This window comes from Engraulis encrasicolus, chromosome 6 (genome assembly GCF_034702125.1).
Source record: "Engraulis encrasicolus isolate BLACKSEA-1 chromosome 6, IST_EnEncr_1.0, whole genome shotgun sequence".
NCBI classification, from domain to species: Eukaryota; Metazoa; Chordata; class Actinopteri; order Clupeiformes; family Engraulidae; genus Engraulis; species Engraulis encrasicolus.
Window position 1 is genome coordinate 17,866,964 of NC_085862.1, and position 10,573 is coordinate 17,877,536.

Here is a 10,573-nt window from a genome sequence, read left to right on the forward strand (position 1 = left end):
CGATGCGATCTGACTCAATTCTGCAATGCATTGCAATGCATTACATTTCTGCTGAAAGCAAAGCAAATGTTTAAACAGTCATGATGAGGCAATACAAGAAGTCAGATACTGATGTAGGGGTAATCCCACATTTGTTGGACGTGAGGAATATTCTTCCTCACACAAGGGCACCAAAATATGTAGGCTCTACTACATTTATGGGTACGGGGACTATTCTTCCTCACACACGGGCACCAAAATATGTAGGGTCAACTACAATTAATGGGTACGACGTTAAATGTAAGGGAAGTACAGTAATGTAATTATAATTACATTAATAAGTATACAATTCTTATACAGTTCCAAATATGTAATGTGTTATTACTATATGTGAGGAATAAGAGTATAAGAAATGATGCATGAAGAGTGTGTTAAACTCTTCACGCTGGGTATCAATAATGTGTAGGTGTGTACTTATGGAATCGTCAATTGTCTAATTAATGATTGCATAAAACACGGTTCATGACCGTCTCATAAAATCATGACCTTTATTGACAAATAATCTGAAGGTTTTGTGTGAATTCTTTTCTGGTTGACTTCGTAGAAATTGTTCAAATAAGACAAACACAGTTCACCACAATGTACATTTATTGTAAAAGCATCATCCGGTCATAACACTGATACAGCCAATGTGACTTGCAGGGCATAAGAACTTAGGTAAAATATACAATATATACACGGGGTATGAGAGGATGCGCTATGCGTGTGTGTGTGTGTGTACGCTATGCGAGAGAGAGAAAGAGAGAGAGAGAAGGAGGAGGCGCGCGCTCGATGAAGCCGCGCACCTCTGTCACCGCTTGTGCGGAGCGGTGGGAGGAGAGAGAGAGAGTGAGAGATGTAGCCTATGTTCTATGAACTATGGCTCAAATGATTCTGCGCAGCTCGTCGCGCAGGACCGAAATATGAGATACGAGGAGGGGCGTTAAGCTTTCGGCTGATGAAGCGGGAAACTATCTTCAAGATGAGAATTCAAGCTAATCAGAGAATACTGTCCTTTGTCTAAAGGCTTTACAGTATGTGTGGGGGGAGGGAAAAGGGAGCGCTTGGCGCTCTTTTCCGACAATAGCTTACGTCCTCGACTCGGTGACTCTATGGGTTAAAACACTGGTACGTGTATCTCTGTGAGTGGATAATTTACATGTGGGTGCATGTAGGCCTATGGCTACTGCAACTAATGTAAACTAAGAATAGCGTGTGGCTATTTGTGGTGATGAGAGGGGAGAAAGAGAGAGAGAAAAGAAAGAACAGATAGAACAAAATAACCCAAAATAAAATATATCACACTCTACAAGTGTGGATATTTAAACACAACTCCTCAAAGCTATGTAACAGTCCTAACTGCATATCTATGCCCAAATCTCTGGAGAAGGGTCCAGCTGCAGTAAAACAGTTCCACCCCTAATGCAAGCACGCCCATGGGCGTTCCCGGCATTTGCCGTATTGGCCAATCGTGAAGGGATACTGCATGATGTCATTTTCAAGGCCATTTCCGGATGAAGGCTCCATGTTTTCAAAGATATCCCGTGCAAATTGTTATCTTCCAGAGAAACGTTTCACTGAACATTCCACTGACATAATATTCTCAACAATTTATGTAAGAAAGTGAGATAAATCACACGTTTTCTAATCCCAATATGTATTTTGCTTTGTCTTCCCGTACCTCGGACATTGTAGCCTACTGTTTAGAACTCGTGTCGCTATGCACAGATTTGTCATAACGTATCAGGTCGCCAAAATGCTTTGATTTCAACACAACGTTGACACATTGACAGTAAATACTGTATATATTGCCTAAATATATACTGTCAATGCGTTGGTATTACCTCTCCTAGCTGTGTGTATCGAGGTCACTGTTAACACTGGGTAGGCTATATGATTAAACCACAGATTTATCCTTTCCAGGATATTAACACACCCCGACAAATAATAATTAAAAAACCCTTTTAGGCGAGGTTGTTCACTTGGTAAGACATGATATAGGCTACTTAGAAAAGTTGTACGATGTACATCAGCAACACATTCCCGACTTTTTGAAGTAGGCCTAATGAGTGTCACCTCACCACAGTTATGTGGCCAGCTTGAAAAGAGCAGATATTAATGAAAAAATATGAAATAGTATTTGAAATAGCAATAGGCTATTTGTTTGTTTTATTGGAGAAAACGATTTCTTCATTACCATAGGCCTACCATACTCCATGTCTGTCTATGATTTAGGAGTGACCACACCATTGAAGCTTACCTCTTTATCCAGGAGAGGTTCCAGATTGGCCTGTCTTAATTCAAAGGCCATCAGAAAACAGAGAAAAATGTTCCTACCATCATAACCAGTGTTTGTGCATACATAATCAGGGCCGCTGACAGCTTTGGCTTTGCCCAGGACAAAGTCATCTGAAAGGGCCCCCCACTCAATACATAGACTACATACAATGTAATGAGGACCCATTCCTGGACCCCTCGTCTCACTGGGCCCAGGTCCACGGACCCCTTTGTCCCCCCTGTCAGCTTCCCTGCATGTAGGCCACATACATTGCTGAAAGAAGTGAACGAAACAGGAATGAAATGTGAATTTATTTCTGTTTACTTTTACACTATGAAGTGTGAACGGTCAACAAGAGAGTTAACACAAAGTTTGAAATTGTGTTTGACCAGTCTCCAATGTGCATTTAACTAATAACTAAAAATAAGGCATTGGCATTAAATATAGACTGATACATACTATAAATACAGACACCCAAACAGTGTGCAATAATAAGATTAACATACTGATGGACAATAAATACACAAACACAGTGGACACACACACACGGCAGGAGGAGTTCATACAGGTGGTGTGAAGATGCTGTATACAAGGTGCAATGAGTAAAGTGTAAGTGGCATGGTGAAAGAAGTGTTCATGGAATATTCTCCCGTGTCCTTGGTTATTCATGTGGTTTTCTTCAGTGCGTTGAGGAGTCTGATGGCTTGTGGAAAGAAGTCGTTTCCCAGTGTGCTTTTGCAGCACTGCATGCTGGGCTAGCGCTTCCCTGATGGTAGTAGGGAGAACAGGTAGGGGTGATCTTATGAGCTTTTCTGCTGTCCTCACCACTCTCTGTACTGCCTTCTAGTCTTCAGCTTGACGGCTGCCATGCCAGACAGAGAGGCTGCTGGTCAGGATGCTCTCAATGACACCCCTGTAGAAGGTGGTGAGTGCCGTTGTGGGGAGGTCGGCTCTTCTCTCATCCTTCGCAGGAAGTGGAGTAGTGTCTGTGCCTTTTTGAGATGGTGGAGCCATGTGGTGCAGTTGGCAGAGGAGGAGCGGCACAGTGGTTGGTGCTGGGTTGATCAGGTTCAGATCCGAAGTTGCTGGTGTCATCAGCCCTCCCTCTGAAAACTGGCTCTGTGCCTGTCAAAAAAAGGCATGTTAATGTTATGAATGACAATTAAGACAAAAACAACCAACCCCTATCTACCTACAGAAGGACATGACATGAGCATGTGCATATGCTTGTGCACATGCCCCCCCCACACACACTGCTACTGTCTTAAAGTTTGGTGCACGTGCATGCATGCACGCCTATTCTCCCCCCTTTGCCTCAAGTCAAGTGTGCATTTTAGAGGTTGTCCTCACCTGCACATGTGTGAAGAGCAGGAAGATTGGAGGTTGAGGATGAAGAGGCAGGGCAGGAGGTTCTCCTTGTGAGCGGCCCTGGTCCTGATGCTGATTGCCCATCACCACGCTGTGGCTCATCAAACCCATTACCGGCATATCAATGCTGAACAGGAACGACTGCTTCCATCTGCACGCATGCACACAAACAAACACACACACACACACACACACACACACACACGAGAGGGATACATAGAATACACTACATAAAAATCACACCCATCATTTTAATGCAGAACACCAGGCTGAAGAGATACACAGCTTCTGGCCTGTGCAGGGATCACTACAGTGCCAGTGTTTTGTATTATCCTCTATCCACATTTTTTTTCAATAAATAAACACAGCACAGAAAGGAATTACTATATGAAATACTTATTGGTCTAGTGCAGAACAAAACAGATTCAGTGTTTTACTCACCACTGTGTGCAAGTTTCTGTGTTCAGCTCAGGTGGAAGCCTCCATCACAACATGTTGATACTGACATTAACCATCCTTCAGAAAACTGCCTCTGCCTGTCAGAAATAGCAAAATAATGTTAACACAACAAGGTAGTATCTTAAAAATATCCTTAACCAAAGACAGACAGACACACACTGCCACTGTCTTGGTTCTAGGACACACACACGCCCTTTAAGGGTCACATCACATGTAATGGCCGGGTTCTCACTCACTCACTCACTCCTTTTCTCCTACTTTTGCCTCAGACAATGCAGTGAGTTTTTAAAAAATTGGCCTTACCTGCACATGTGTGAAGGACAGGAAGGGAGGTTGAGGATGGAGCTGCCAGTCAGGAGGTCCAGAGCTGTCCTGGTCCATCACCATCATGTGGATCATCAACCCCAACCCCAACTTCTTATATCTGCGTGAACACATTCACGAACACTCACACACACACACACACACACACACACACAATAGGCGAGATACAGGTTATATGGCACATTAGGAGGCATGGGTATTGTTGCACTCTAGATGTTTAGAAATAAGTAGGTGCGTGGACCCAAAAAGTAGAGTTCAATGTGGGAGTAGTACACTAAATAAGACACTGAGGTCAAGTCACTGCTCTCTGATGGCAGCAACCTGAAACATCTGCTCTACTCTGCTCTGAGAAAAATAAAACAAAAAATCTGCTTGTGCTGTCTTATTTAGTGTGTGAACCTGCTCCCACATTGAACTATATGGCACATTTAAAATCAGACCCAATGACAAGTCAAGTCAATGAACCGACCATTACATTAAAATAACAGACTAAACAGTCTTTGGATGATTGAAGAGGCAGGAGAGATGAGGGGCCTCGATCCAGTAGCATTTATTTACTTCCCAATCTGCTCGTTAGCACCTGTTAACTTCATAACGATCGCGGACATTAATGGCGCTAATGTACATACTTTGAGCGAAAATTACAACGAAAATATCAACACAAACGTAACAGAATATCTTTCCATCAAAGATCAATAAAGTAGCAGAGAAATTAAAGTACAGAAACATCATTAAATAGTTTGTGACACGGAGGGAAAAAAACACAGCTTACCCCTTGCCAATCTACCCGAAGTGAGGAAGAGTTCCGGGTGCCACACCAATTAACGCCCCATTAGAAACAATAGGTAACGATAAACCCATCCCAAGTGGTATCTACATTAGCCCATATATTTTGAGAAGTTCACTAAGAGAAAATATAAAGGTTTATTTTTAGCACTACTACATCAAGTCGGTTTTATTTACAATTTCTTTACATGCACTGGTCAAGAATTGAAATTACGTTTAACACCAGGTTGAACAAATATGACACCTCCGACTTTCTGTTCGCACTCCGACTAAGTCAACTCGTAAAGTAACCGTTATGTATATTCATGCATTTTATTCGAAATCTTACCGACAGTTGAGTGATCGCTGCAGCGAAATCCATCCAGCGAAATCCATCCAGTCGTTTTAATAAGTCCCGCGCGGCGCTTACAAGTGTTGTCATTCGGCAGCATGTCACTGACTTCAGAAGAAACTTGAACAGCCAAAGGGGCGTTACTGTGAGGGCGGTCTAGTAAGGAGGAATGGGCGTAGCGGTATTAGCTGGACAAGACGCAGCTGGACCATATTCAAATTCAGTTCTTACTGCGTTATCCTTGGTAGGAAGAGAGAGAAATCCTTTGATCCCTCAGGCGAGGTGGGTGTGTGCGTCTTCGTGCGCACGAGGTCCCTTTGTTCTCCAAGCTGCTCGGGTACCGTCTGTGGGTCCAAGCAATACCACACGCAGTTCCGGGGCACGAAGTTGCAATGTGTCCAAACAAGTCTTGCTTCGTTGAACGGGGAAAGGAAAGTGGTATTTCGTTGTGTAGTCCGATTGTCTTTGCGCCGTCTTGCGAAGGTCCAGTGAGAAAGGCGGGTGCACGCAGGTCCGTTCCACGCGTAATAACTATACCGGCTGTCCACTCTCTTGGGGAACAGACAATCAGGCTCAGCCGAATCTCCGTAGACTCTAGGCGAGGTCCTTGATTTTGATACTAGTAAAAGATTAACAATTGTCCGTACAAAAGTTATCCTATAGCACGTGAGTTCCTCGTGTGTCCTGACTCACTGCTCTAGCAGGGTTCGCAAAAGTCAAATGCAATACAAACGAAAACCGGTTGAAGGAAGAAATATCTCGACTGTAGTGTTAACCTGGCCAAGATAACTTACAGTTTCAATAATTTCTAAAATAGACGTCCCTCTAAGGAGACGTGTTTCAGCACGTCTCACATCTCGATGGAGGAAGTGGGCTTCGGGGAAGAGGGGCCACTCATACCTTGACCTGGGGTTTTATAGGTACAGGGGCGGGGCTGAGCCACGTATGTAATTCGAACCAGGTACAGTAGAAAGAGAAAATGGTGTCCTCATCTTACAAAATGGCTGGCATTCGTAAAATGAGGGGAAATGAATTAAACTTTGGTGTAATAGTCCCTACACTGAGCAACAATTAATTGGGTGTTTTCTGTATCAATCTGTCCTTCAGTCTTGCAATGTTTTGAAGTGCTTTTATTTAATTTAACATTCATTTGCTCCCGAAATATCCATGGAAGTAATTGAAACTTAAAAAAATTGCAGGATCGATTCTGGAACTTGCCGGATCGATTCTGGATCGTCCATGCCCCGCATCGATTCGGATCGCTGAATCGATCATTGTTGACACCCCTAATGCGTGCGCGTGTGCATGATTCTTTTTCCAGATTACAGGGTAAAAAAAACGAACGCAGAAAATATAGGAATAGCCATTCCTGATGAGAGATGCATAGAAGTTTCCACGACTGCAAATTCTGCTCCAAAACACGCACACACGCACACACAAAGGCAGGTATGCACGCACGCACACAGTCACTAACACCTACAGAAACATACACAAAAGTATGCGAACACACACACACACACACACACACACACACACACACACACACACACACACACACACACACACACACACACACACACACACACACACACACACACACATTCATCAGCACTGTGGAAAATTTGGATAGGATAGAGGGATCCCTGTATGTCCAGTAAATCATTTGCATGTTTTCGCTTTCTGTCTGTGCAGGTGTGACAGACTTTAGAGGATGAATCTGGCCGTCCCTCGCTGCCCTCGCCATCACCCCCAGTGCTTTCCAGATCCCGCTTAAGCTCACAGCAGTCCCCATAAAACTGTCCATGTCTATCAGTGTAGGTGTAAGCCTGTGTGTGTGTGTGTGTGTGTGTGTGTGTGTGTGTGTGTGTGTGTGTGTGCGTGCGTGTGTGTGTGTGTGTGCATGCGTGTGTGTGTGTGTGTGTGTGTGTGTGTGTGTGTGTGTGTGTGTGTGTGTGTGTGTGTGTGTGTGTGCGTGCGTGCGTGTGTGTGTGTGTGTGTGTGTGTGTGCGTGTGTGTGCATTACGGTCCATTCATGGGTCGACCTTCTGCAGCATGCTATGAAGTACTTTCTTATGACCTTGAAATAGATTTGTAGTATACTTAAAATACACTAAACTGCAAGCTAAAGTGCACATTAAACATATTCTAAAGTGAATTAGTAAGTATATTTGAAAGATACTTACTGTAAGTTAAGTATGATTTTAGTATATTAAGTACACTTGTACAAAGTTTGATTTTAGTACAAAAAAGTCAACTTAAAATGTGTTTAAGCTGTACTTAATCAAAATAAAATTCTTTAAATACACACTTTTGAAGTATGTTATAAATACAAAAATACATACTACATACAAGTATATATTAAGTACACTTTTTTTTTACCTGGGTCAGTAATCGGTGACGATGAAGAGAAAGAATGACGGTTGACGATGAAGAGATGAAAAGAAGACTTCCACCAATACAGTCTGCAGAGCACAGGCTGGTCCCCTATTGGCTTCCCTGCACACACACACACACACACACACACACACACACACACACACACACACACACACACACACACACACACACACACACACACACACACACACACACACACACACACACACAAGCTGTTATGGTGCAGTAGTCTCCATTGAACACACAGTAGGAGGTTTACACCGTAAAGCCATTCCAACAAACCAACTTTAGCAGATCTCTTGGCATCCCATTTCTGTATAACGCACTCTCCAAAATCAGTGCTGGCGCACTAAGTCAATCCACATCAGCGCCTTGCAGTGCGCATGGAAAGCAGGCCACTGTGCTATGCTTACTACAGAGCAATGTACCTTATTCTGCGCTGGTTTAATCAAATGTGTGTTTTTTTTAAACCGGAGTAGTCCATACGGGTTAGTCCTGTTCCATTGCAATCCCAAAGACATGCTGAAGCCACTTCAACCCCTTGCGTGGGCCTGGAAAAAAAGGCCTGGTTTGCTCATACAGCTTTTGTTCCATTGCAATGCTGCTGTCAAAATTCCTGCTTTTCCAAAATCATGCAGATCCCACCTCAGCCCCTTCTGTGGCGTGGGCCTGCAGTGAAAGATGGCTAACTCATTCGGTTCCTGGTCCAGTTCACAGGGGGCCAGAGTAGCTTACAGTAAGCTTGAGTGAAGGACCTTCCAACGACCTTTTCTGGCTCCAGGGCTACTAGCACCAGTGGATTCTGACTACTGCACACTCAACTCCTTAACCATATCAACAGTCGGCCTACACAGGAGCCCGATGCAGTAATTTTCAACAATGGTCGACCAGTCAATCCTCAACAGCCTGGGAAAATGTGGGCATGGAAATGCAAGCCTGGTTATTACAGCTCTTGTTCAATCATACTGTAACACTGTATCGCTCTATCCCAAATGCAGCACCATGGTAAAGTCCTGCAGAATTCCCCTCAACCCCTTGTGTGGGCCTGCAGTGAAAGCTGGTAAGCTCATACGGCTCCTGTCCCAGTTTGCTAGGGGCAGTAGCTTAAAATTCAGTGAAGGACCTTACCACGACCTTCCCTGGCTTGATAATGCTATCCAAGATGACAGCAACAACTACAACAACCTTCTCTGGCTGAGAATTGTAAAAACGTTAATAGTCCCAAATCCGTCTCTCTCAAAGTCATGCTGAATCCACTCCAACCCCTTGCGTGGGCCTGGAAAAAAGGCCTGGTTTGCTCATACAGCTTTTGTTCCATTGTAACGACTCCTGGTCCATTTCACTGTGGGCCAGAGTAGCTTACAGTAAGCTTGAGTGAAGGACCTTCCAACGACCTTCTCTGGCTCCAGGGCTACTAGCACCAGTGGATTCTGACAACTGCACACTCAACTCCTTAACCATATCAACAGCCGCACTACACAGGAGCCGGATGCAATAAATGTTAATGCTGCCCGACCAAGTCAATCCTCAACAGCATGGGAATATGTGGGCCATCAGTGCACTGAAATACAAACCTGGTCAGTTCATCCAGCTCTTGTTCAATTATACTGAAACGCTGGATCACGCAACCCAAATCCAGCTCCATGCGCAACTCATGCTGATTTCCCCTCAGCCCCTTGTTGTGTGGGCCTGCAGTGAAAGCTGGTATGCTCATACGGCTTCTGTTCCAGTTCGCTAGCTAAGGGTCACAGAAACTTACAATAAGCTGGAGTCAAGGACCTTACAACGACCTTCCCTGGCTTGATGATGGATGCTATTTAAAATGAGAGCAAAAACTACAACAACCCTACTCTGGCTGAGAATTGTAAAAAACATTAATAGTCCCAAATCCTGCTCTCCCAAAGTCATGCTGAATCCACTCCAACCCCTTGCGTGGGCCTGTAGAAAAAGGCCTGGTTTGCTCATACAGCTTCTGCTGCAATGCTGGATAATTCTGCTGTCCCAATTCCTGATTCCACAAAACCATGCAGATCTCACCTCAGCCCCCTTGTGTGGCGTGGGCCTGCTGTGAAAGCTGGCTAGATCATACGGCTCCTATTCCAATTCGCTAGGGGCCACAGTAGCTTCAGCTTGAGCGAAAGACCTTCCAACAAATGAGCCACATCGCCCCCACAAGTTCTGTTTGGAAGTGAAACAGGTATGAACAACTACCGGTTTCAAAAGAAGACAAGTGTAAGTATATAATGTCTATTCCACCGGATGCAGTGAATTAAAGTTGTTTGATGTCACATAAAAAAGGCCCAGCGATTGTACATGCTTTGTCCCAAATCTGCTCTCCAATATCATGCTGAGCTCTCCTTTGTGCCTTGCATGATTGAAGGACCTTCCAATGAACTTCACTGGCTCCAGGGTTACTGGCACTCTGTATACTGTACACACTGTGCACGCCATTAACACATACAACAGATAAGCCAGACTAGACTACACAGGTTAGAGGGTGCTGCGCATATGTATTTGGAGGCACTGGTTTTGTGACGGTAGAGTTTCGTTCTGTGTGTGTGTGTGTGTGTTTGTTCTGTGTGTGTGTGTGTGTGTGTGTGTGTGTGTGTGTG

General features: G+C 44.2%; 1 long non-coding RNA gene across 3 annotated transcripts; it reads right to left on the reverse strand.

The window, feature by feature from the left end:
- Positions 1–2,594: 2,594 nt before the first annotated feature.
- Positions 2,595–5,630, reverse strand: LOC134450226 (uncharacterized). Of its 3 annotated transcripts, none has more exons than XR_010035043.1 (5): positions 5,562–5,630; positions 4,427–4,547; positions 4,106–4,200; positions 3,647–3,815; positions 2,595–3,421 (listed from the first exon to the last, which is right to left on the reverse strand). It is a non-coding gene; the product is annotated as an uncharacterized LOC134450226 (long non-coding RNA). The 3 variants fall into 3 exon arrangements; XR_010035042.1 differs by lacking the exon at positions 5,562–5,630 and adding an exon at positions 5,220–5,232; XR_010035041.1 differs by lacking the exon at positions 5,562–5,630 and having other exon boundaries at positions 4,427–4,802.
- Between the last annotated feature and the right edge of the window lie 4,943 nt (positions 5,631–10,573).